Below are 26366 nucleotides of genomic sequence, written 5' to 3'. Positions count from 1 at the left end.
TCATTTGCTCTCTCGGCGTTGTCCTTTCCCGGGGGCGGGGGGAGGGGTGTCCGATGTGAGATGAAAGATGGGGCTTCAAGCTCGCTGTTTCCTTCTCGGAGTCGCAGTTTTCTTAGAAGACTTTTTCCTTCTCCAGTCTTTGAGACATTTGCAAGGGGAAAAAGCGACCTGTGAAACTGTTTTGATGTTTTCCTCCCGAAAAGTCTGTACCCGGACAACTTAACGGTAATTTTGCAATCCCCACCTTTTCTTGGGAACACTCTTGACGCTGGGGCGGAGGGAAGAGGGATGTTATTTGTCTTCTCCTTTGGTGATTTTTTTTTTTTTTTTGGCCCCTTTGCTGGTGGATTCTATCAAATCTTACTCGATAACTCTTGAACGATATAAGCCAACGACGGTTTTAACTTTAGGCATCACTATGTGGATAATGGCCTTTGTAAAAATCGCGCATTAAAGATCTTTTAGATCTTGGATCCTTTTCTGCGCTGAAGGCATCACTAGGTTAACCCTTTACTGGGATGATGATTTGCTTGTGGGGCGAGCGGCGTTGGCTGCAAACCTTGGAGAGATGGTTTTAGCAGTAGCTATTCAATTGTTCGCAAAGAGGAATAGCGCTTCCTGGGAACCGCAGAGACACACGCTTTAGGACTGCCTGCCTGCAGGGCCCCCCGCCCCGAATGGGTGGAAGGATCGATTGATTTCTTATTTCTTTTGAAGACTGGGGGACCCGCCCTCACTTAGAATCTTTCCGGGAGAAGACCAGGAGAGCGCAAAATGAAGTTTTTCGAATTGTGTCTAACGGAGCTTCCAAAACACCGGACTTTTACCCCCTGATTGGCTGGAGGGAAGCGGGACTGGGGGGTTTGAATGTTGAACGCTAGATTATAATAATCAACTTTCCGAAAAATTATACTTTTAGTTAGAGAACCACGGAAATAATTACAAAACGTTAAGACGGATAGTTTAAAAAGAAAAAGTTGGTATTTAATAATTTCTTAACTTCCATAAAAGACTTTCGGATGGTTCTGAAATATGTATTAAAACTAGAGAAGTTATTTTCACAAAATTGTATTTCTGCTGGCTGAAATGACAAGACTTCTATATATTTGCCCCTGTTCTTTATTGCCTAAAAACTCAGTAAAGGATGTAGGGATTCTTTTTTCCTGTAATAGAAACTTTTCTCCTTAAACTACGTGTATTTGTAGGATGCAGGTTACGGGAAAAATGTTTCTTTCATTTTGATGAAAAGAAACTTTAATTTTCTTAATGCTAACAAATGATCTTTTCCACGTTTTCAATTAAAATTGGATTTGTTTTGAAAACTTTTCCATCTAACCTGAAATGTGTAGGTTTTGATAATTCGTCCATTGCAGTGGACTTGAAACTTGGGTATACAAGACATTTATGTTTCTTAATCTAGGTAATACAGCAGGTAAGTATGTACAGGTGCGTATATGTGACGTTACTTTGTGAGTTAATTATGAAGAAATGTGTACAACAAAATGGATGTGTGGTCATTTACATGATTGGTTTTCAGTTGATTTTGTTTAAAGTTGCTTGAGACAACTATCAATATATTTTTATTTATTACCAAGCTTGTCATTCCATTTAATTGCATCTTGATAAGATGCGGGTGTGGTTTTCAAAGAAAGGCAGTAAATTCAACGATAAACAGCTGTGAATGCCTTTAAAAATAATTTTTACTTTAATAGAAGTTTATATCCTTTTATGAATAGTTCATATTTTGAAACTTAGCTTGTATTTTCACATTGGATCAAATACACATTGTTGGAAAATATTCAGATTAAAAGAGCTTTTGACTTTTAAATCTGTTGGGCTCTAAATGCAAATTGTTAGTAAGTCAAATAACTATGTTTATAAATAATAATATTTTTGTATTGCCTTCAAAGCATGAAATGTGATCTCAGAGCCCATGTTCACTACTTTTGGATTACCTTGTGAAAATTTCACAAAAGGTGGTAATTATTCTCTATAAAATTTGATTTAATGGAATTGTGCATCTCATTTCTGTTTAAATGTAGTTACACCTAGACTACCAGAAGTAGGAGTTTTGCTTTTTACTTTTTAAATTTTATATTTTAATTTTCATTCAAATTGTGACTGAGTTTTTTGAGGGGGGGAGACTTTTAAGCTCCATCAGGCTGGTTAAATTAATCATACTTTTTTAACATATTAGTTTATGGGATTTTTTGGTTTGTTTTGGAGGTGGTAGGTCAAGGATTGCTTTGTTTAATTTGTTGTTTTTAAAAGAAAGGATTCCTTTATTTAAAATACTTCATTTAAAGCTTGAGGACACACTAGCACCTAAATAAAATCCACAGCATTCAGAATGTACTCCCTAAATAAAATCCACAGCATTCAGAATGTACTCCCTTTTATATAATGCTAGATAACATTATTAGTTTTTAGATTTATGAACATGTGTAGGTATGACTTCCAACAGATGTGTATTTTTTAGCTTTTATATACAGTTACCCATATTTCTCATTTTTGTTTTCTACTCTATTTGTAAAAGTCATTTATTACTCCAGGAAAACAGAGGTGGGGAATAGTATTGCTACAGTAGCTCACTTCTTTTTTTTTTTTTTTTTTTTTTAAAGCTAGATTTACATACTATGGAGAAGAAACAAGAGAAGGTATCATTGTTGTAGCAATGCTTTTCATTTTTTTGCCCTTGATAACTATTTTTTTAAATCCAAATCTAAAAGGGAAGTATTGGACTTTTTAAAAAATGTTATTAATTGTTCTTAGCTGTAGATTTACAGAATACAGCCTCAAATGTTTATATATGACACTACATATTTTCTAATCAAATTAATATCATTCTTAGTGTTTTTCAAGAACTGCAGCTAAATTTCATGGTGACTTTTGTATTCTGGCTCCCATGTTTCATCAATCTTTTTGTGCCATATTTTTGTTTTGTGGAGACTTACACATTTTCATTTCTATTTATTTGTTGGTATAGAATGTCACAAAATACTTCAGAAATGCTGCTCAGTTGATTTGGTTTACAAAAGAAAAAAATTCCCAGAGACTCTATTAGATATTTCTTCTACATAACACATAAGCTTTCTCAAATTAGTTGTAAATATACAGTGTTTTGGAAATTATTCTGTAATAGTCTCTTTTTAAAAAAATATTACTGATGTAAAATTAGCTTTTTTTTCTTTTGCTTGTTTAAGCTTAATAATACCCACATTGACTTTTTTAACCCATTTTTAAGAAAAACAGATTATTGATGTGATATCTAGAATACACATCTTGTCATATTAGAATAGATATGTAATTTAAAAAAAAAAAAACTCAGCAAACTTAAAAACATTGTGCTAGGCAACTGATTTTGGCACATAATTAGAACTCAAAGTATGACTTGCTGAATTTTGTAGCCCCAAATATCATAAGACCAAAGGAAATCAGTAATAAAAGACCACTGTATTTCAAATAAGTGTTGAAAGTGAGAATAAGCATTTAGAAGTGACAGCATTAAAACCTTAAAATCAGTGTCTTAAGAGTAACAACGTCAGTTTTAGAATACTATATTACTAATGTGTCTTAATTTATTTGACTATTTGCATTACAAATTATGGTATAGATCCTTTATATTAATGTTGCTTTCCGGTAGATAATTTTTTTTTGCCTTTTTCTGCCCTCTATTACCGATGCTTTAGGATTTTTTTCTTTTTGGAGAGGCAAGTTTTGAATATTGGAATTGATACTAAATACATATATATCTGGATGTTAGTATTATCAATTTATGATGTTTCATATACATTTGTTTAATCTTAGTAAAGAATGTTTGCATTGGAAAGACTGATCACTAAGTATTCTAATCTTTATTTTGTAATAGATTTGCGATTTGAGTTTACTCTGTGAAGGATTTTGTCTCTTTTTATCATACATACTTGGTTTAGTACGTCTTATTTAAATCTAAAGCTCTTTCGTTTCTTATTATCTGATATTTGTTTCCCTACTGTTCAAAAATGTGTGTTGTGTTAAAAACTTAACATTTGGCGTGTGATAATTTTGTTTGCTACCATGTACTTCTATGATTTTTACATTTAAGAAACCTTAATTTTCAGAGTGCACAGAGGTAGACAACTTTATCTTTTGAGAAAGACTATGTAAAAATGGTTGTAATTTTTAAAAAATATCATGTTACTTGGATTGGTGTTTACGAGTTACATATGATTGTGTGGTTTTCATCATTAATCAACTATTTGGCAGCAAAAGAATAAAGCCTTTTTTGGTTTTCATTCTTTTGCTTTCCAAGCCATTCTTAAATAAAAGTGAAAAACTCATTCAGAGCTTTATGGTTCACATGTAGTACATTTCAACTTTGATAACTTAAGTTTCTTATTTTTATGTAGTTGAATGCCACTGAATCATTAAGATTCAGGAAAATGAAACAAATGAAAAAGTCATTTATATACACCCACCTACATCTCACATGTATTGAGAAATTATAAAAAAAAAAATTGTCTAGGAGTAGACAATTTATTTTTACTTGCAAATATTTTAATTTGTTTAAAAATTTCTAAATTTTAATAATATTACAACTGTAATGTATTAAAATATTTAGAAATGTTGATATAATTCACTTAGGCTTGGCAAAAGATTCAAATTGAAAATAATGGTAATTTCTGTCATTAAAACTTTTGATAATTTGGAAGAAAAAGGTAGATAAATTTTATCCTACTGTCTTGAGTAGTTTTTAAAGCTGTGGACTTTGAGTTTTAGAAGCGTAGGCAATGTTTATTCTTACAAAGTCTCTCTCTACCAGTCTTCTAATAGCTACCTACGTACACACACATAACAGACACCTTCAACCTCTAATAGTTACATACACATATGCACCATGCTCATCTACACTGCTTTGAAAATGAATGCCCTAAAGAGAAATGAAAGCAGAAACATATTAATCTGATTTGTTTGAAGAGGCTTCGGATGATAAAGCATATCACAGGTGTTTTTAATCAAGTGATTTCTATTTTAAAAGCAGCATTTTCAAGTTAGTGCTTCTTTGAACATTGGCAAGATTGAGGTCATTTTGAAGACCTTACCTTTGTGTTCAGGGATTAACTGTGGAGCTCCAGGAGACAGAAATCTGTTGAGTGTCTTCATACTATAATACATGGCATTTTTATTGCAGGTTTTGACCTTTAGGAGAGAGCCAATTCTGGAGAACAACCTAACTTCTTTGAATACTCACAAAACACACGGGAACATGATAGGAGAGTAAGGTATACTAACAAATTTTTTAAAGTATATAATTTTATACAGATTAAATTATGCTGAAACTTTTAGCTGAACTAAAATCAGTCCATAAAGAGTTATTGCTGCTGGAGATCATTCTGTGAAGTGGCCAAAGCTCTGTTGTCTTGCTTATTTAATATGGAGTTTTTTAAAATATAGTTGATGTTCTCATCATCTTGTATTAGGGCCGACTCCAATTGAATTTATTTGTTCCAAAAGTAAGTAAATAGAGTGAATTTTTCGCTTTTTCCTTAAGGCTGTTAAAGTGTCCTTGTAAAAGAATTAATCACTTCATGTCATAAAATGGAAACTTTAAGTCAAGTGGAATTTGGTGCTTAGCTGTTTGATTGGTAGAGAGGTAGGTAGAGCCTACAAAATTAGATAAGATTAATGAGAATATTAGAGAATTTAAAGTATTCCTGTACTGTCCTAACCAAAAGTGGCATTTTGGTTGAAACTGAAAAACCCACTTTCTTAAGCAGAAACTAGTGTCTTACTCATACTCTGATTAAAATATTTAAGTTGTTCATATCAAAAGTTGTAAACTCTTTAAAAATAAAATTTTAGAATATCTATATTTCCAGTGACTTTTATTGTCTGAACCTTCAAGATACTTTATTACAGAACCATTTTCCTGCCATATTTATTTTCTTTGATTTTTATAATTTTTAGTTAAATATTCTAGATAGTATTTAATAAAATTTGTGTTTTCTAAATGATAATCTGGTATGGTAAAAATGAATTTACATAGTATTGCTTGATTAACTCTTTCATGGTAAAGTATGAACCATAACTTTTAAAGATTATTTTGCTAAATAAAATGAGGTTAGCTAAAATACAACACTTTTTTCTTTAAATTTATTTCACTTGAAAATTTTTACTTTAAATACATAAGATATAGGGAATTCCAAAGATTTGTCTTCATGAGAAAAGTGTGATCTGGTTTTGAGAGTGGGTGTAATTATCGTCATGGTCACAGAACTGCTTTTAACTTTTAAATATTGTAAATTTTTTTAAAAAACATATTCTAAGATGGGTTGAAGAATGTTTGAATGTTGATACCATATATTAAAGTACTAAACACAAAATCTGGAATTTTTGTATGTTAGATAATCCAGGAATGTGGATCTAAACAGTTGAAATTAAATGTTAACATTTAATAGAAATCAGAATTGAATATAAGGATGAAATCAGGTACTTTTCTTGTGGTGATATCATACTGTAAGGTGATTGTTTGAAATAAATTCAAGGTGTAGTGTATAACTTTCATGTCAGAATATTACAGAAAAGCAGCTTAGTTGGAATGGAATGAAAATAAATACAGTTTCCTCCCTCTCACTTAACCAGTATTTTCCAGGCTAAAGATCATTTAGATGGAAAGTGAAAGATATGATTAACAGTGTCTGAAAAATAAAATCTGTTCAATTTATCACTGTCAACCCAGATATCTTAGATACACCTTAGTGAGTTAATTGGGAGAAGAGAACATTTAAGTTTGTTGTATATAAAGATGTAAATCTAGAGTTGTTTCTAAGTTAGAAAGTTATGATTTGTGATCTTTGAAGATATCAAAATTTATTATTTGGACACAAATATTTAGCATCATACCACTGTCCTCTCTATTGTTATGTACTATCTTACAGACTTCTAAAAACTCAGTAAATAATGCATAAAACAATCCATATAGGTATTAAAATTTTTCTTAGATTTTGGTAAGTTCTGACAGGGTGAGAAACCTTAACCTAATTAGTAATATTTGTTATTTTAGGAAGCAGGTTAATGAAGGCTTTTACTGATGCATATGATTGGCTGTCCTTTAAGTACCCCTTGAAAGGCATTTTGTAATGATTGTGACCATTTTAAGTTAGCACATTTGCTTATCTAAACCTAAAACTTCATAATAGTTAATTCTGGCATAATGAGTTCAAGGGAGGGAGCTTATTGTTAATTTTCATCTTTCCTTCTTCAGTGACAGTTTCACACCTCCTTTGTATAATATTTATATTTTTGGCTAAATTTGTTACCAGGGTAAAGTAATACTCACTTTCAGGAAGAAGTATTAATTGTCCCCAAAATACATATATACTGTTACTCTTCTGTCTTTTTTAAATAGTTTTCTTAGGGTAGAAAAGATATTTAGATAAAATAGAACAGAAGTAATCTGACATCTCCAGAAGGAGAAACTTAAAATTATTCAATATTTGTCAGTGATGTACAATGCTGGTTTATAAGGACAACTTAAATTTTAAGCAGTTTGTCAGCTAAAATTTTAATATGGGCTTTATATTGTTACTGAGAATTTGTTAATAGATACAGTGAACTTTTAAAATACAATGTCTTAATGTTTGAAGCACTTTTGTACATCTGTGTTTTGCTTGAACAGCTTTATTTCTATTGTTCAGATAAGACCTAATATATCAGAATTATATTTTCTGATAAATGTTTTTCAAAAGGCAGTTTTCAGGGCGTTTTTTCAGGGTTTTACGTTTTTATTAAATGTCATTTTGAAGTGGAGTTCTCAGCACCACAAACTACACTTTTAATATTTCGTTAACACATATTACTTGCTTTAGTTTTCCTTTCCTTCCCATCTTCCTGGTTAGAGTCCACTTGCAGGAAAAACATGCAACATGTTTCAAATGCAGTTTCTGGGTTCTGATTAATCTACTGGTTAATAGTTTATTAATCGATTGCTATTTCTAAATGTCCTATTTTAAAATTTTTTTCTTTTGTTGTTAGTCTTTTCTGTTGTATAGCTTTCATAGTAATATATTCAAAGTTACCTTATTATACTCTTCAGAATTATTTTTATTAGTTATATTATTTTTCTCACTGAGCTGCCAAGCAGAAAAATCATTTTTTCAATTTTAATAAAAACTAACAGATTAGGATTTTTTTTATACTTTAATTTTTGAAATTAAAATTTTAAAATCTCAAACCTAACCTTCTTGACTAATATTTACATTTACCAGCCAATTCTAGCCCATTTTTGGGATTTTTTTTTTTACGCAAAATTTACAGATGTCTAGATTTCCGACTTTCTCTCTTTTTCTAAGTCAAAAATTAAGTTTCTGAAAGGTGAGTTGCATTTCAATGTAAAGTTGTAAGTCAATAAATTAATATTACAACAACTATCTATGTTTATTACTCCTTGGTACTGTATACTTTATAAATTTAGCTTTGTATTGCAATTTAAAGCAGGTAAATTGGATGTGGAAATTTTTTTTAGTAGGGATTTTTGTTAAAATTTTGCCGGATAAAATCTTATTTCTTTGCTAATAGTGTCTGAAGTCAAACATATGGTGGTGATTAGATACGTGGTACCTGGGAGGGAGCCAGGCATTTTGTAAGCAAAATATAATTTCATTTCTTGATTGGAGTTTGAACACTTACTTGTTTTTCAGGCAAATAACTAGAGAGGATACTCTGTTAATTCACCCTGGCACTGCTTAAAATTCTTGGAGAATTTAGATAACTGAGCAGTTAAATCCAAACTTAAGGAACTGAACATAATTACATGTGTCATTAACTTTTTTCTTTAGATATATTATAGGTTCCCTTTCTAATCCAAACACCAATTATATCTTTTGTCCACCCCACCGTTTTTTAAAAAGAGAAAAATCCTTCTCAAACAATTCTATCAGGTAGTGATTTAAAGACTTTGGTAGTAGGTTGAACTGAACCAATTTTCTCCTCTGTTAGATGTATATGCTTTTCTCAGCTTGCCACTTCAGCAGCAGCAGCAGTGAATAAACAGGTATTACCACGACATCTCTTGTTCTTGTCTCTTACAGCTGGGATAGGGCCTGGGAAATTGCTGCTGCTTATCAGCTATTCTACAGAACTGCATCAGTATGCAGTAACGATGGCCTAAGGAGACTGTACACCTATCAGTTTTTACAGAACAGGTAGAAGGGGCCTACTTGGGGTCTCCATATACACCGTAAGGGAATATGTTGTTCAACAGAAAGGTATTTTCTTCCTAATGCAGGACAAAGAGAACAGTAAATGCTTGTAGTTCTTAGACTTATATTTTACTCTTTACTCTCTGTGTTTAGTTCACTTAATTTTATTAAGCTAATTCCATATCTTAGAATGGAATATTGTCTTCTGAAAGTATGTATGTTTCTTGCTTTTCACTGTTAAACTTGTAGACTGAAAAAATAGTAATTACTTGCTGATGCCACAAGTTAGTTAATACATTGAGGAAAGAAAAGTTGACTGCGTCCACATAGGAGTGTTTACTTTTAGGCCATATTCTGTGTCCACATTTTCATTTTATAGTCCAATTCAAACAAACCAGATTCTTGTTGATTTTCACTATAACAACAACCATAAAAATCAGCATCCTATACTAAGTGTTGTAAATAACTAAAAACAAAGCCATCCACAGGTGAAAACTTGTCTTTTTTCTATTAAACTATTTATTGTTTTTATTGTTGCATTTACTACTGCTTATTAAAATTATGTCATATTACATTCTAAAATCTTTTGAAAATAAGTCCTATAATTTCAAATAATATTGAATGCTTTACAGTGTGAATTAACCTCAATAATCACATGTTTCTTCTTTTATGTCTAAATAATTCCAATGAGTTACAGTTAACAAGGAAATGAATATTGGATTTTTATTATTCTGTTTTCATTTGGAAAATTCTTTATGGGAAACTACCAAAGATGATTTAATATATAAACCTAATAACCCAATTCAAAATAAGACATTTGCAATAACATTCTTCTTAAAAGGTAACCATACTTTTTCCTGATTGTCTTACTCCTAATGTTCTTCTTTATCAATCATAGTAAACTGAGACTATTAGTTCCCCAGTGATGTTACTGAAAAAGTTTTGCCATAATATGTGCTTAATTATTTGAAATAGAGTGAGCCTATGACTTGTTCTGGCATTGTGAAATCAAACAGATTCAAGCATAAATGGAGATTACTTTTTTTTTCTTCTTAATGCTGGATTTTTTTTAAAAATATATTGGTGTTGTTTAACAAATAACATATTAATTGCTATTACTATTGTCTACTTGTTTTCGCTAATTAGTGCTTATTGTGTGTCGAGGACCTGTACCAGGAAAACCTAGAATGAAGCAGTTGTCCAGACTTGCCAGTCAAAAACTCTAGATCTGGAACTCGGAGATTCACCTTTTTTACAAGCTCTTTGAGAGGTTTTTTTTTTTTTCTTTCTTTTTTTCTTTTTCTTCTTCTCCTTAAAGGAGTGCTACTTTTGAACAATACTACCTGAAATGAGGGAGGGTTGTTTGCAGTAACAAACCATTTACCTTTCTTGCATTTTCCCTCTCCTAAGTCATCTTGGATCTAAGCTCACTGTCTGGTAGTCTTATCCTTTCTATAATAACAATTCTAAGTATTGATAGTTCCTCAGTCATGTGAGGAGAATCTGTTATCAGAGCTTTATTTTTGTGTAAGTACCTAGTGTCAAATTTTAGTCTATCTAGTTTACCAGTGTTATACCAGTGTATGATGAAAATAGGAAGAATTTATCACTTAGGAATTTTTAAAATTTTTATCTAGATAGTCGCTATTTCTCTTAAATACACTTCAAATGTTGGAAAACTATGAAATGGGGAACTCTTCATATGCTGCTTGTATGAACTTTTGGGAATATCCTAGTACAGTCGCAGATATAATAGGCTCACACCCAAAAATTTCATTCCTAGATGATCTAGATAAACTCAGACATCTGTTAAAGAAGAAAAGGCTTGTTTATCTTTTAATAGGGAAAGGTTGAGAGCAATGCAAATGTTAAGCAACAGGAGAAAGGCATATTGTGACATAGTCAGATGATTTATATAGCTATTAAAATAAGAACTGTCATGTGTGACTATCCTACTTCAATAAACAAAAACAGATTATAGAAAGGTTATATACAGAATAGCATTTATATAAAAGATGTATTTATGATACTATTGATATAAGGCTAGAAAGCAATGAATTTGTAGTAATAGTATAAAAACACTCATAGGTTATAAATAACCAAATAGAAGATTGTGATTGTAGCTTAGAAAGGGTATGACACGTAGGGGACTTCAACTGTACATGTAATTGTTTTCCTTACAAAGATAATGCAAGGATGGCAGAATATTCAATAGAGCTGCATTGGAGGGCTAGTTAGGATGGGGCAATTCATTCTGTTGAGTATTGTTTTGGTTTTTCTGTGGATTTTGAAATTTTTTAAATGTGCTACCCTTTTTTGTGATGAAGATACTCTGCAGTAAACTGTACACTTAAGTGTCCATTAAGAGCCTGGATAGTTTTGTTGTATTTTAATCCTGTTTCAAGTCAAGCTAAAAAGATACCATTTAATTTTTTTTTGGGGGGGGGGGGACAGGCAGAGTGGACAGTAGAGGGAGACAGAGAGAAAGGTCTTCCTTTTTGCCGTTGGTTCACCCTCCAATGGCCGCCGCAGTAGGCGCCCTGCGGCCGGCGCACTGCGCTGTTCCGATGGCAGGAACCAGGTGCTTATCCTGGTCTCCCATGCGGGTGCAGGGCCCAAGGACTTGGGCCATCCTCCACTGCCTTCCCTGGCCACAGCAGAGAGCTGGCCTGGAAGAGGAGCAACCGGGACAGGATCAGTGCCCCAACCGGGACTAGAACCCGGTGTGCCGGCGCCGCAAGGCGGAGGATTAGCCTGTTAAGCGACGGCCGATACCATTTAATTTTTACTTTTTATTTTTGAAGATGTAATATGTTTCTTGCCTTTGTGTACTGGTTTTTAATCCTTCCTACTTCTTTAAGTAATAGACAACCATGGAAACAATTTTTCTTATCACTACTCTTTGATTTACTCTTAGATTCAGGAAGCTTCACAACTGCATTTTCTATTTGTTTTGGCCATAGCTGCATAGTGTATTTTCAGAGATTCCTTTAAACATTTTTAACTCCAATTTAAGCTTTGTATATATACTGCATTACAATGGAATTCTTGGAATCGGGCATCATGGATTTTTGATTTTAAAATTTTGTTTGTGCATGAGTGAGAGAGAGGTACCGATCTCAGTGTGTGATCTTGAAATAACTTAAAATAGCTATGATTGCTTGGTATAGTCCAGAAGTGTCCAGTGTGCGCCAATTAAACATTGGATGAGTTTGTTAAATTACATGTTTCACTTTTAAACTTCAAAAAAGTAATTGTAATAGAAAATCAAATTTAAAAAACAAATGATAGGGGTAGGTGTTTGACTCAGCAGTTAAAGATGCTGCTAGTGGGGCTAGCGCTGTGGCATAGTGGGTAAAGCCACTGCCTTTAGTGCTGGAATCCCGTATGGGCGCCGATTCTAGTCCCGGCTACTCCACTTATAATCCAGCTCTCTGCTATAGCCTGGGAAAGCAGTAGAAGATGACCCAAGTCCTTGGGCACCTGCACCCACGTGGGAGACCTGGAAGAAGCTCCTGGCTCCTGGCTTCGGATCGGCACAGCTCCAGCCCTTGCAGCCAATTGGGGAGTGAACCAGTGCATGGAAGACCTCTCTCTCTCATCTCTCATCTCTGCCTGCCTCTCTTTCTCATCTCTGTGTAACTCTTACTTTAAAATAATCAAATAAATCTTAAAAAAAAAAAAAAGATGCTGCTTGGAACACCCATACCCCATAATGAGCCAGCCAAGGGATGACACCTGGCTTTGCTTCCCATTCCAACTTCATGATAATATGCATCCTGGGAGGCACAAAGTGGTGGTTCAAGTTCTTGAGTCCCTACCACCAATGTGGGAGACTCAGATTGAGTTCAGGGTCTCTCTCCCTCTGTTTTTCTGCCTTTCAAACAAAAAATAAATGATTTAGAAAAAAACTAACATACCAGGCTGAATTATATAAAATGCTGCTGCTGGGTGTTTATAATCTGTAATTGCTCTGTGCTCTACAGGGATCAGAAAACATTTCTGTCAACCTCAGTTGAAAATGCTCTGATTTATATAATGTGATCAAATTCTTAAATCTTTTCTTTTTTGCTAGATTTAATAATGATAAAAATGAAAAGAGTAATAAAATGGCCTTCAACTTAGCATAGCAGTGCTTAACTTGTAAGTATTAAACTCTTTGTCCAGCTACTCTTGCTATACAAAGTTACTGTTTAGTGTTACATTTGGTTTATTTGCTACTCATCCTATAATAATTTAGTAGCTTCTCCTTAGCCCTTGACACATTGAGGTCTGATATTAACCCAATTTAGGATACAGGTAATGCCATTGCCTTGGTTAAGTTACCTCGTTAGAAAATACTCTATATCCAGGTTCTATCATCTCTTAAGTCTAAGAATCAGAATTTTGGCTCTTTTCCTTCAAAGGAATTTGAATATAAATGATCTTTTTAGCTTCTTTACTTGAGAAATCTTTTTTCAATTAGTTTTTATATGTCCTTAAGTTTGAGACTCTAGAAACATTTTCCCCTTATTCATTTAACTTGAGAAATGTGTAAATTTTAGCAAAATGATTCTACCAGACTAATGGAAATTAGTGTTACACCCCTGGGAAAGCTCATAGATCATGGTCATGTTAAATGCATAAGGTACTTATTTCCCTGAAAGTGTGTAAGACCCTAAAATCAGTTAGATTCATTTCCATCCATTCCTTGAGCTAATTCTACATCTCTGAAAAAAAACTCGAGAGCAACTGTTCCTGTTCTTAATGATGTTGGGGCATGCTCCTATTTAATGAAAACCAATGTTTCACATGCTTTCCTTACATTGTCTCACACATTAGTGAATCAGATAATGTTTATGTATTAGAGGGTAACCTTAGGATCATGGAATATCAGCCCTTATCCTAAGTAATGAGAGTCTGTTGGGGGAAGAGGAGATCAATTAAGTATTGGAAATGTTAATAGTGAGCCACTTTGTAAAGTAATAACCAAATGCCACAGATCACTTTGTTTTTCAGATTTTTTCCCTTGATATTTCTGTTTCTGGAAAATTTAGAATAGAAAAATTTGCAAATCCCTAAAGAATCCTATATTGTGGGGCATGAGCGCGGCCAGGCCAGGCCAGGCCCAGGGGCTCCGCATGCACAGCTGCTCCAGGGTGCCCCAGCCCTAGCTGCGCGCAACGAAGCCACGCGGAGCCAAGTAAGATGGCGCCCAGAGGAAGTAAGATGGGCGGAATCCAAAGTTGTTAACCACTAAAACTAACTGGCTGCGCAACATCAGGGGAGGTAACAAAACTAGTAACAAGTGTATAGACATAGGGCTAGTCCTATAGAAATCCCCCCGTAAGGTGACTGTGTAAGTGATTGGTTGGTCCTTAGCCCTGCCCCAATGATTCTGCAGTTTTGTGCTATAAAAGGTTCTGTTTCGCAGGAAGTAAATGAGTCCTTGCTAGACTTGGCTCCCCGCTGCGTCTGATTGTCTCCGGGGACCAGGAGGCTGGGGAACTGGTGAGCGGCGCACTTACCTTTCCTCGGACCCAGTCCATCCTTGTACGGGTGGACTAAGACCCAGCACTATATAATCCAGATTTTGGCCCCTTAATTGGTTCCTTGGAAGATAACTCAGCCTTTCTTCAACTCAACCCTTTGAAAAAAAATCTTTCCAGTTGATGTTGTATTCCTATGTAGACTGGAGAGCAGTTTACTTCTCAGAAAGAAATAAGTGTCTTTCAACTTTTAACAAGTTTATAAGCACAGATAGCTTTACTTATTCTCAACTTGGCTTCATCTCTGTTATACCTTTTTGAACAGTATTTCTTGGCTACTCTCCAGTATCTTGAACATAGACTGTTTGCCATATTTTATAGTTGGAATGCTTTCTGTTGTCTGTTCTAGATAGGATGCCTGGGGTTCCCTTTAACTTAGATAATAATATGGAAATGTTTCCGATTAAATAATACCCAGAAAAGTAGATACATAATGAGAATACTAAAAATCCTGTGTGATTGTATCTCCCAGTCTCTTATTTCTTGTTTATTCAATGCCATTGTTTCTTTAAACTGGGATTTTTTTTAAAAAAATATTTATTTCAAAGTCAAGAGTTACACAGAGAGAAGAAGCAGAGAGAGAGAACACTTCTATCCTTTGGTTCATTCCCCAATTGGCCACAGTGGCTAGAGCTGTGCCAATCCAAAACCAGAAACCAAGAGCTTCTTCCGGGTCTCCCACGTGGGTGCAGGGGCCCAAGGACTTGGGCCATCTTCTACTGCTTTCCCAGGCCATAACAAAGAGCTGGATCGGAAGTGAAGCAGCCAGGACTCAAACCATTGCCCATATGGGATGCTGGCACTGCAGGCGGCAGCTTTACAGGCTAGGCCACAGTGTCGGCCCCATAGAACATGAATTTTTAAAAAAACTATTTGTTTATGGAGTATGGATGTTCCAGAGCTGTGGAATAGTCTGGTTCATAAATGCTATGCTCTTGAAATTAAGTAATGACATTATTTTGGGTTGTATTTTAAAACTTTGGTAGACATGAATTTTTTTTATATTTGTTTTAATTTAAAAGTCTTAAGCTTTTGTTCTATAACAAAAAATTTAGAAATAGTCATGTCTTTTTTTTTTTTTTTTTTTTTTTTGTAAGATGTATTTATTTACTTGTGAGCCAGAGTTACAGAGAGGGGGAGAGACAGAAGTCATCCATCTGCTGGTTCACTCCTCAAATGGCCACAGTGGACGGAACTGAGCCAACCCAAAGCCAGGAGCCAGGAGCTTCTTCCAGGTCTGTCGTGTGGGTGCAAGGGCCCAAGGACTTGGGCCATCTTCTACTGCTTTCCCAGGCCATCAGCAGGGAGCTGGAACTTGAACCAGTGCTCATATGGGATGCCAACACTGGCCTCATGTCTTTCCTTTTTTCCCCCCACTTTTTCTTTTGTGAAGTGTTTTCATTTTTTACGTTGCAGTTTTGGATACATACACTTAATTATATATTTTCATGTTGTGAATTTAAGGTAATTGAGTGTATTGTTTGATGTTTAAAAAAATCTTTAGGAACACCATCAGCTGTTGAGAGTATAGTGTCTTTTTAATAATCTACAAAAGGGATTCAAGACAATGACTTTATAAATAGAAAAACAAGAGCTGAAGCAGAACTTTACCATTTAGTGCTGGTATTGGTGATCCTGTAAACTATATTGAGATAAATTATTCCTGATTAAGGAGACTTATTAAATTTGCCTGCTATCAAGAACTAAGCTAGTAAAAAGAAATAAAAAAAAAAACCATTTGTCACATAGAATTAGTTACCAAAATAAATTTTTAGATATTATCAAATTAGCAGTAAAATAACAATGACAGGTAATCATACTAGTCTAGAAAGTGTTTTCAGTTGTTGAATTACAAAATAGTAAAAATGTAGAACTGACTGAATAAGTATACTAAAATGTTTTAATCAGTAGGGCAGTAAATAATTGATGATATGGCAAATTTGCTTTCATTAAATCTGTAATTATATCATGCATTAAACAGCTGAAAATTGTTTTTATTTTTTGTAATATTTAGTTATACGTAATTTTTGTCTACCTTTGCCTTTCTTGAGGACTTATTAATTATCTTGAATAATTTTTTTTTATAGATCTGTTTATTTACTAGAGAAGTAGAGGCAGAGAGAAAGAGGTCTTCCATCCACTGGTTCACTCTCCAGATGGCCATAACAGCTGTAGCTGTGCTGATCCGAAGCCAGGAGCTTCTTCCGGGGTTCAAGGACTTGAGCCATCTTCTGCTGCTTTCCCAGACCATAACTGAACTGGATTGGAAGTGGAGAGGCCGGTACTTGAACCGGTACCCATAAGGGATGCTGGCACTGCATGTAGTGGCTTTACCTGCTACGTCACAATGCTGGCCTCCCTTGAATAATTTTTTTTTTTTTTTTTTTTTTTTTTGCCAGCAGAGTTAGAGAGAAAAAGGTCTTCCTTCCGTTGGTTCATCCCCCAGATGGCTGCTACGGCTGACGCGCTGCACCCATCCGAAGCCAGGAGCCAAATACTTCCTCCTGGTCTCCCATGTGGGTGCAGGGCCCAAGCACTTGGGCCATCCTCCACTGCCTTCCCAGACCACAGCAGAGAGCTGGACTGGAAGAGGAGCAACTAGGACAGAATCCAGCACCGCAACCAGGACTAGAATCTGGGGTGCCGGTGCAGGCGGAGGATTAGCCAAGTGAGCCGCGACGCTGGCTTGAATAATTTTTTAAACAGATCTTTCTGCAGGTGGGAAGGTATGTGCCAAAAGAAAAAAAAAGTTGCTTATTTGGCAATTGGATTAGTAGTGGAAGATGTTAACAGTACAAAGCAGAAAAAATCATGTAAGGGTACTATCTATCGTTAGCATTTGGTGGAGGGAAAAAATAATGGATTATGATTATGAACCTATTGATAGAGTGAATTGCTATTAATTTAAAGTTATATATTATTCTATAATTTATGAACAGGGAAAGTTTACAGTACGCTACAGCTGTTTCAGTCATTGTTCAAAATAACTGCTATTTTTGAGTATTAGACATTGTTTAATCAAGTGCCAGGTGTTTCTTGTCCTCAAAGTCTTATATATTTGACATGTGTGTGTATATATATATATATACAGAATGATTGAGTTAAATCTCAGCTTTTATGTTTAAGCCATGGCTGTGTTTCAGCTTTCAACAAAATTGCAGTCATAAAATTTGAGTTGTCAAAATTATTTTTTTGAGTTTTTCTGCCAAAATTATGGAAAGGAGTTGAATTTACTTTTTTTTAAAGATTTTATTTATTTATTTGAAAGGCAGAGTTAGAGACAGAAAGGTCTTCTATCTGCTGGTTCATTCCCCAAATAGCCGCAATAGCTAGAGCTGAGCCAATCCAAAGCCAGGCACTTCTTCCGGGTCTCCCATGCAGGTGCAGGGGCCCAAGGACTTGGACCATTCTCTACTGATGTCCCAGACTATAACAGAGAGCTGGATCAGAAGAGGAGTGGCCAGGACACAAACTGGCGTCTGTTGGGATTCCAGCACAAAAGAGGCTTAGCCCACTATGCCACAGCACCGACCCAGGCTTTATTCTTTTACACCCTAAACAACTTCTCTGCTTTTGCATGAATTCAAAGGATAGAGAATTTACTTATGTTGTTACTTAGGATGTTGACTCAGAAAAATGAAAACACAGACCTGATTTAAGTAGGAAATATCCAAAAGCTTAAAAAAAGAAACTCAATTTGAACACAGAATGGTGATTACTAAAAGCTCAGAGGGGTAAGGAGAGATACTGGGATTTGGATAATGGGCACAAAATTAGAGTTTGATTGAAGGAATGAATTCCTGGTGTTACACAAAGGCAGAGAGGGAGAGAGGGATAGAGAGCTGTCTTCCATCTGCTTGTTCACTCCCCAGATGGCTGCAGTGGGTAAGACTGAGCCAAAGTTAGGCCTTGGAACTCCATTTGTGTCTCCTATTTGCATGGCAGGGGACTAAGTATTTTGGGCCATCTTCTACTGCCTCCTGAGACACATCCACCAGGAGCTCATTCAGAAAGTAGAGCAGCCAGGAGTCAAACCTGTGTTCTTTTTGCATTTCAGGCAGTGGTTTAACTGTGCCACAACACTGCTCACAATAAAATAATTTTGTAAATGGAAAATAAACATACTAATGTAATGAATTCTGACAAATATAACAAACCAGTATGATAGGGATATCAAGGTGTAAGAATAAATACTGGGCCCAGTGCTGTGGCGTGCTAGGCCAAACCTCCACCTGTGAGCCACTGGTTCATGTCCAGCTGCTCCACTTCTGCTCAAGCTATTCTGTGGCCTGGGAAAGCAGTGGAAGATGACGCAAGTGCATGGGCCCTTGCACCCACGTGGGAGACTTGGAAGAAGCTCCTAGCTTCAGATTGTTCCAGCTCTGCCGTTGTGGTCATTTGGGGAGTGAACCAGCGCATAGAAGATCTTTTTCTCTGTTTCTCCCTCCCTCCCTCCCTCTCTCCCTCCCTCTCTCCCTCTCTCTCTCGCCCTAATTCTCAAATAAATGAAAATCTTTACATAGAAGAAAAAGAAAAAAATAAATACAACAGATAATGTCCTGCAACTGTTCTGTGTAATCCTGGCCTTAGCTACTGACTATTAGTCTGAAATTGAGTTTTCTAACTTATCTTCAGGTAAACAGAGAAATAAATTGAACACAAAAGTAGAATATATTTTCAGTTGTCAGTGATTATACCAGACTGTTTGCCTTGACTAATCGTTAGTCTCACTGTTCTGTTACATTAAATAAATTATGCTCATTTTTATATTATTCAAACGAATTTCTTTAAAATACCTAATTTTCTCATAGTAAGCTTATTTGTAGTTCATAAAAATGAAGTTTTGATACATTTCATAGTGCGTACTTCCAAGAATGTCCTCTCTTTCAAGTACTCTTCCACTTGTCAAATTTCAGAACCTCATTTTAAAATGTTTAGAGAAATAATAATATCAGATAATACAGAATTTTAATTGTAAAAGTTTTTCAGTTTCTGTATCCTTAATTGGACTATATAGAATGTTTTTGACCCTGATGTTTGATGCTATGTAGTCAGAATTTCAAATTGGCAGATGGCCCTCTAGCTTCTTAACCAGACAACTTAGTAAAGTACACTGAATTTTTCTAAAAAGTTTTATTTTAAATGTGTTCATTTTATTTTTGGCCTTAGAACATCCATGTTATAATGATAGTAAATAAACTTTTTCCTTAATATTTATAAGTTGTATTTATGTCAATAAATAATAGACAATAAAATTCTCATAAGAGGGCAGGTTTAAACTTAGTATATACTAGATCTGTCATCTAAAAATAATTTCTTATCTTTTTTCTAGGCTGAACATAACCAGGGTCCTTCAACTGGTTCTTACAACATGAATTCTAGACCAGTATCCTGGATATTTCACTTTGGGTCTGCAACATTTTGTAGTATTTCTTTAAAAATATTTTGTATAAAATTGAGCCCATCCTACTTGATGTGACCAAAGAACAAAAGACAGTGCATCTCTTAAGAATAAGGTAATTCTGTAAGGTGGCCTGATCGTGCTTTGAATTAGTACATTGAAACACTTAAGTGTGTCATAAAGAGCAAATCCTACTATAAATTTGAATTCAATGAACTTTTTTTTTTTGACAGAGTGGATAGTGAGAGAGACAGAGAGAAAGGTCTTCCTTTTTCCCGTTGGTTCACCCTCCAATGGCCGCTGCAGCCGGCTCATCGTGCTGATCCGAAGCCAGGAGCCAGGAGCTTCTCCTGGTCTCCCATGCGGGTGCAGGGCCCAAGGACTTGGGCCATCCTCCATTGCCTTCCCGGGCCATAGCAGAGAGCTGGCCTGGAAGAGGGGCAACCGGGATAGAATCCAGTGCCCCAACCGGGACTAGAACCCGGTGTGCCGGCGCCGCAAGGCGGAGGATTAGCCTGTTAAGGCACGGTGCCGGCCTCAATGAACGTTTAACACTTGTTTACTACTAGATGTGCTCATATATGTTTAATTCCAAACAACAGGGCTGTGAAGTAGGCTTTAATGGCACCATTTTATAGAGAAGCAATCAGAAGGCCTGTGTGCCGAAATAACCCAAAATAAGGATTCCCAAGGGACAGAGCAACGACTCTGTCTTAGGTCTTCTGACTTCATATTGGCTATTCTATGTCATTGCTGCCCCAACAAACTATTTCTGCTGCTTATTATATTAGTAATAAGTTACAAATGCAAAAATTGGCCAGTGATCCTGCTGCACTCAGGTTGATTTTATGGTTTAGGCAGCATGCCTAGAATTTTTAAATGTTTTTGTTAAATGCAGTAATGTCCTGTGTGAACTAGATGCACTGAGATTACAGTACTTGTAAGATATGAAGTAAACCTACCTCAACCAAAATGTTAATGAAAACAAAATTAGAGTTGTAAATCATCTAAAGGGATAAGTCATCATATACACTGTCATTTTACTGTATTTTAAATTTGTTATTTTTTTTTGTTAAAGATTTATTTACTTATTTGAAAGAGTTACACAGAAAAGGAGAGTCAGAGAGAGAGAGGTCTTCCATCCACCAGTTCACTCTCCAGTTGGCCGCAACGGCCAGAGGTGCGCCAGTCAGAAGCCAGGAGCTTCTTCCAGGTCTCCCATGCGGGTGCAGGGGCCCAAGGACTTGGGTCATCTTCTTTTATTTAATTATTTGTTTGTTTCACAGGTAGTGTTATAGACAGTGAGAGAGAGAGACAGAAAGGTCTTCCTTTCATTGGTTGTCACCCCCCTCCCCAAATGGCCACTATGGCCAGAACTGCGCCAATCCAAAGCCAGGAGCCAGGTGCTTCCTCCTGGTCTCCCATGCAGGTGCAAGGGCCCAAGCACTTGGGCCATCCTCCACTGCCTTCCCAGGCCACAGCAGAGAGCTGGATCAGAAGTGGAGCAGCCAGGACTTGAACCAGCACCCATCTGGGATGTCGGCACTGCAGGCGGTGGCTTTACCTGCTACGCCACAGCGCTAGTCCCTTAATTCTGTTTTCCAAAGCAGAAAAAAAAAAAAAAAGGTATTTAAAGACTCTACTCAGATTTGTATAGAAGTTAACATCTTAAGCAAGACATTTAATTTACTTATTTTTGTCTCACCTTTCAAAATATTATTTTCTTAGGAGATCATAAGAATGGAAAGTTGAAATGTAGCAGAAGTCAGTAGAGATGATGAAGGTCCTATAGCCCAGAATATAAACTACCAGACTTGGACCTAGGGCTTGTATAAAGGGTATAAACTGAATGGTTCTATTTTATTGTTGTTGTTGTTGTTACTTTCCTCTTTAATGTAGTTCTTTGCTTTTATTCTGCCTAGCCTTTGGGAATTTTTCCTTATCTTTGCTTTAGCTAGCAACCTCAAAAGCAGAAATTTAAGGGATGGAGGCACAAAGATATACAAGAATGGAGAGATGGCATGGGCCATACCAGAAAAAATTGAAGTAAGAATGATTGAAGTAAGAATTCACTGAAGACAGACTGATTTAGTTGTCCTTAAAAATAGTGATTTAGTGTTTTAGCTTCTAGTAGTAGCTTTAGTAAATAGTAAGGTCAGGTAGGCATGTACAACTCAAGGAATGGGAAAAAAATTGGAAAATCATTTGTTTATAAGCATCTAGGTTCTTCGAGGGGTTTTAAAGAATTACTCAGAGGAGAGGATAATCATTTTACTGAAATTATAAGTAATTTTTTTCATTCTCCTTGCTGCCTACATGGTGACCACTACAGCATCATGCTTGGTCAATCTCTTTTCCACTCAACATCTGCTTCATTATGCTTCTATAATATATGGAACTTTTTTTTTCCTAAATACCTAACTTAGGTCATCCTCCACTGCTTTCCCAGGCCATTAATAAGGAGCAGAATTGGAAGTAGAGCAGCTGGAAATCAAACTAATTCTCATACGGGATGCCCATATTTCAGGCAGTAGCTTAACCCACTACACCACAACTCTGCCCTCTAAGACAGTCTTTTTCTTTTCTTTTTTTTAGATCTCTGTTTCTTCTTTTTATTTATTTATTTTATTTTTTTTATTTAATGAATATAAATTTCCAAAGTACAGCTTATGGATTACAAAGGCTTCCCCCCCACCCGCAACCCTCCCCTTTCCCACTCGCTCTCCCCTTCCATTCCCATCAAGATTCATTTTCAATTCTCTTTATATACAGAAAATCAGTTTAGTATATATAAAGATTTCAACAGTTTGCCCTCACATAGCAACACAAAGTGAAAAAATACTGTTGGAGTACTAGTTATAGCATTAAATAACAGTGTATATCACATTAATGACAGAGATCCTGCAAGATATTTTTTTTAAAAAATTGATTATTTTTCTATGTAATTTCCAATTTAAAACCAAGGGTTTTTTTTTTTTTTCATTTTCAATTATCTTTATATACAGAAGATCGCTTTAGTATATACTAAGTAAAGATTTCATCAGTTTGCACCCACACAGAAACACAAAGTGTAAAGTACTGTTTGAGTACTAGTTATACTGTTAATTCACATAGTACACACATTAAGGACAGAGAGCCTATATGGGGAGTAAGTGCACAGTGATTCCTTCCTATTGTTGACTTAACAACTGACACTCTTGTTTATGGCGTCAGTAATCTCCCTAGGCTCTAGCCATGAGTTGCCGAGGCTATGGAAGCCTTTAGGGTTCGCCGACTTCGATCCTATTCCAACAAAGCCAATAGTCAAAGTGGAAGTTCTCTCCTCTCTTCAGAGAAAGGTACCTCCTACTTTGATGGCCCCGTTCTTTCCACTGGGATCACACTCGCTGAGATCCTTCATTGAGTCTGCTGTGTCTCCCCCTTTCCATCTTGGATCCTTCTCTCCCTTTTTTTTTTTTTTTATCAGTTATTATTAGCAGACATTAATCTTGTTTGTGTGATCCCTTTGACTCTTAGATCTATCAGTGTGATCAGTTGTGAACTGAAATTGATCACCTGGACTGGTGAGATGGCATTGGTACATGCCACCTTGATGGGATTGTATTGGAATCCCCTGGCACTTTTCTAACTCCATCATTTGGGGCAAGTCCAATTGAGCATGTCCCCAATTGTACATCTCCTCCCTCTCTTTTTCTCATTCTTATATTTAACTGGGATCACTTTTCAGTTAAGATTTAGACACCTAAGAATAATTGTGTGTTAATTACAGAGTTCACAAAAAAAAAAATACTAAAATGGATAAAGTATTACATTGTACATCAACAGTCAGCACCATAGCTGATCAAGTCACTATTTCTCATAGTGTCCATTTCACTTCCACAGGTTTCCCTTTGGTGCTCAGTTAGTTTTAAGACAGTCTTTTTCTTCTTTTTTTTTTTTTTTCTTTTTGACAGGCAGAGTGGACAGTGAGAGAGAGACAGAGAGAAAGGTCTTCCTTTGCCATTGGTTCACCCTCCAATGGCCGCCGCGGTTGGCACGCTGCGACCGGCGCACCGCGCTGATCCGATGGCAGGAGCCAGGTGCTTCTCCTGGTCTCCCATGGGGTGCAGGGCCCAAGCACTTGGGCCATCCTCCACTGCACTCCCTGGCCACAGCAGAGAGCTGGCCTGGAAGAGGGGCAACCGGGACAGAATCCGGTGCCCCAACCGGGACTAGAACCCGGTGTGCCGGCGCCGCAAGGCGGAGGATTAGCCTAGTGAGCCATGGCGCCGGCCCAAGACAGTCTTTTTCAACAAATACAGAGAAAAGAATTAGGGTGGACATTTGGCTTATACCATATATCAAAAAACTAACTCAAAATCAATGAAAAGCCTAAATATAAGAGCTAGAACTTGAAACATTTAGAAGAAAACATAAGAAAAACCTTTAAGACATTGAACTTGACAGTTGTTTATTGGATATGACACAAAAAACATAGGCAACAACAAAAAGACATCAAAATTTAAAACTTTAGTACATCAAAATGTACTGTCAACAAAGTGATTAAGCAGTCTGCAGAATGGGAGAAAAATTTGCAAATCAAATATAAAGTGTCAGTACCCATAAAACATAAAGAACTCAACAAAATAAACAACTTGATAAAAAATGGACAAAACTTGAATGAATATGCCTGCAAAGAAGATAAACAAATGGCCAATAAACATCGATACTCAGCATCAGTAATCAGTCATTAAGGAGATACAAATCAAAACCTTGAGAAGCCCCTTTACTCCTAATAGATGGCCAGTAATCAAGAAAACAGTGTTGGCAAGAATGTGGAGAAATTGGTAACCCTTGAAATTGCTGGTGGGGATGTAAAATGATATAGCCACTGTGGAAATCAGTACAGCAGTTCCTCAAGAAATTAAAAACAGAATTACCATATGACCCAGCAATAGTTACACCTTGGGGTTTATATCCAAAATAATTTAAAGAAGAATCTCAGAAATAATTTCTGTGGCATGAAAAGGAAAGAAACTAATACATGCTGTAACATGGATGAATCTTGATAAAATTATGCTAAGTGGAAATAAGACACAGGACTAATAACATCTGATTCCACTTATATGAGGTACTTAGAATAGGTACATTCATAGAGAATAATTTTTTCCTGGGACTCAGAGGTAAGGGAGAATGGGCAGTTAGTGTTTAAAGGATACAGAAGCAGCTTGATAAGGTTTAAAAAATTCTGGAGACGAAGGTGATAATGATTGCACAGTAATGGTCTTCATGCCACAAGAGTATACACTGAAACATTGCTAAAATAAATTTTGTGATGTGTATTTAACCACAAAATTTAAAAGTAATAAAACATTACTGTTGGTGAGAATTTTTCTATTGGCCAGCATTGTGGCATAATGGGTTAAGCCTCTGCTTTGTGACACTGGCCTCTCATATCACAGTACCAGTTCAAGTCCCAGCTCCACATCTTACCCAGCTTCCTACTAATGAACCTGGGAGGGCAGCAGATGATGGCCCAAGCACTTGAGACCCTGCTATCCATATCAGGGACTTGGGTCAGATTGCTCACTCCTGGCTTTGGCCTGCCCCAGGCCTGACTGCAACCATTTGGGGAGTGAACCGGCAGGTAATCTCTGTCTGAATTCTGGCCTTTCAAATAAATAAAACAATTTTGTTAAAAAAATTTTATGAGTTATAAAGAAGGCATTGGCATAAATTAGAATATTTATGTTTCGTTCAAGTTATTACTCTTGGCTTACTTGCAAATATATGAACTGTGAACAAAAGATTGTAATTTAAATGACCCAGTTAATTTTCTTCTAGTCATTCATTTGATTTTGGAATAGTCATTCAGTGTTTACATCTGCTGTACAGAGACAGTCTGTGGTCTTGACCGGTTATTATTTAATGATTCTGTATCTTGTGATTTAAATGATCTTAAATTCTTAGAAAAAATTCTGGTGCATTGCTGTACCAGCTAGTGTTGAGTGGGACAGTGACTGGCATGTAGTAGATGCTCAGTAAAATATTCGTTAAATGAAAAGCTACATGATTTCATGTTTGAAAGTGCATTGACTGGTTGGCGCTGCGGCTCACTTGGCTAATCCTCCGCCTGCAGTGCCGGCATCCCAGGTTCTAGTCCCAGTTGGGGTGCCGAATTCTGTCCCGGTTGCCCCTCTTCCTGTCCTACTCTCTGCTTTGGCCTAGGAGTACAGTGGAGGATGGCCTAAGTCCTTGGGCCCTGCACCTGCATGGGAG

At 36.0% G+C, this 26366-nt stretch overlaps 1 long non-coding RNA gene across 18 annotated transcripts in view; it reads left to right on the top strand.

The window, feature by feature from the left end:
• The window catches only part of LOC133761667 (uncharacterized), a 123317-nt gene that overhangs the window by 52418 nt on the left and 44533 nt on the right, over window positions 1–26366 (top strand). For 9 of the 18 annotated variants that reach the window (XR_009866201.1, XR_009866200.1, XR_009866197.1 and 6 more), the window contains exons 2-6: window positions 5171–5261; window positions 15805–15942; window positions 16795–16988; window positions 17110–17433; window positions 20040–20223. This is a non-coding gene — a long non-coding RNA (uncharacterized LOC133761667). Of the gene's footprint in view, window positions 1–136; window positions 226–5170; window positions 5262–15804; window positions 15943–16794; window positions 17001–17106; window positions 17434–20039; window positions 20224–26366 lie in introns of all 18 variants that reach the window. The other 9 variants (XR_009866199.1, XR_009866194.1, XR_009866206.1 and 6 more) reach the window with 7 other exon arrangements.

Source organism: Lepus europaeus, chromosome 6, assembly GCF_033115175.1.
Source record: "Lepus europaeus isolate LE1 chromosome 6, mLepTim1.pri, whole genome shotgun sequence".
Classification (NCBI taxonomy): domain Eukaryota; kingdom Metazoa; phylum Chordata; class Mammalia; order Lagomorpha; family Leporidae; genus Lepus; species Lepus europaeus.
Note: the sequence above shows the minus strand (reverse complement) of the source record. Positions and strands in the feature narration are given on the sequence as shown.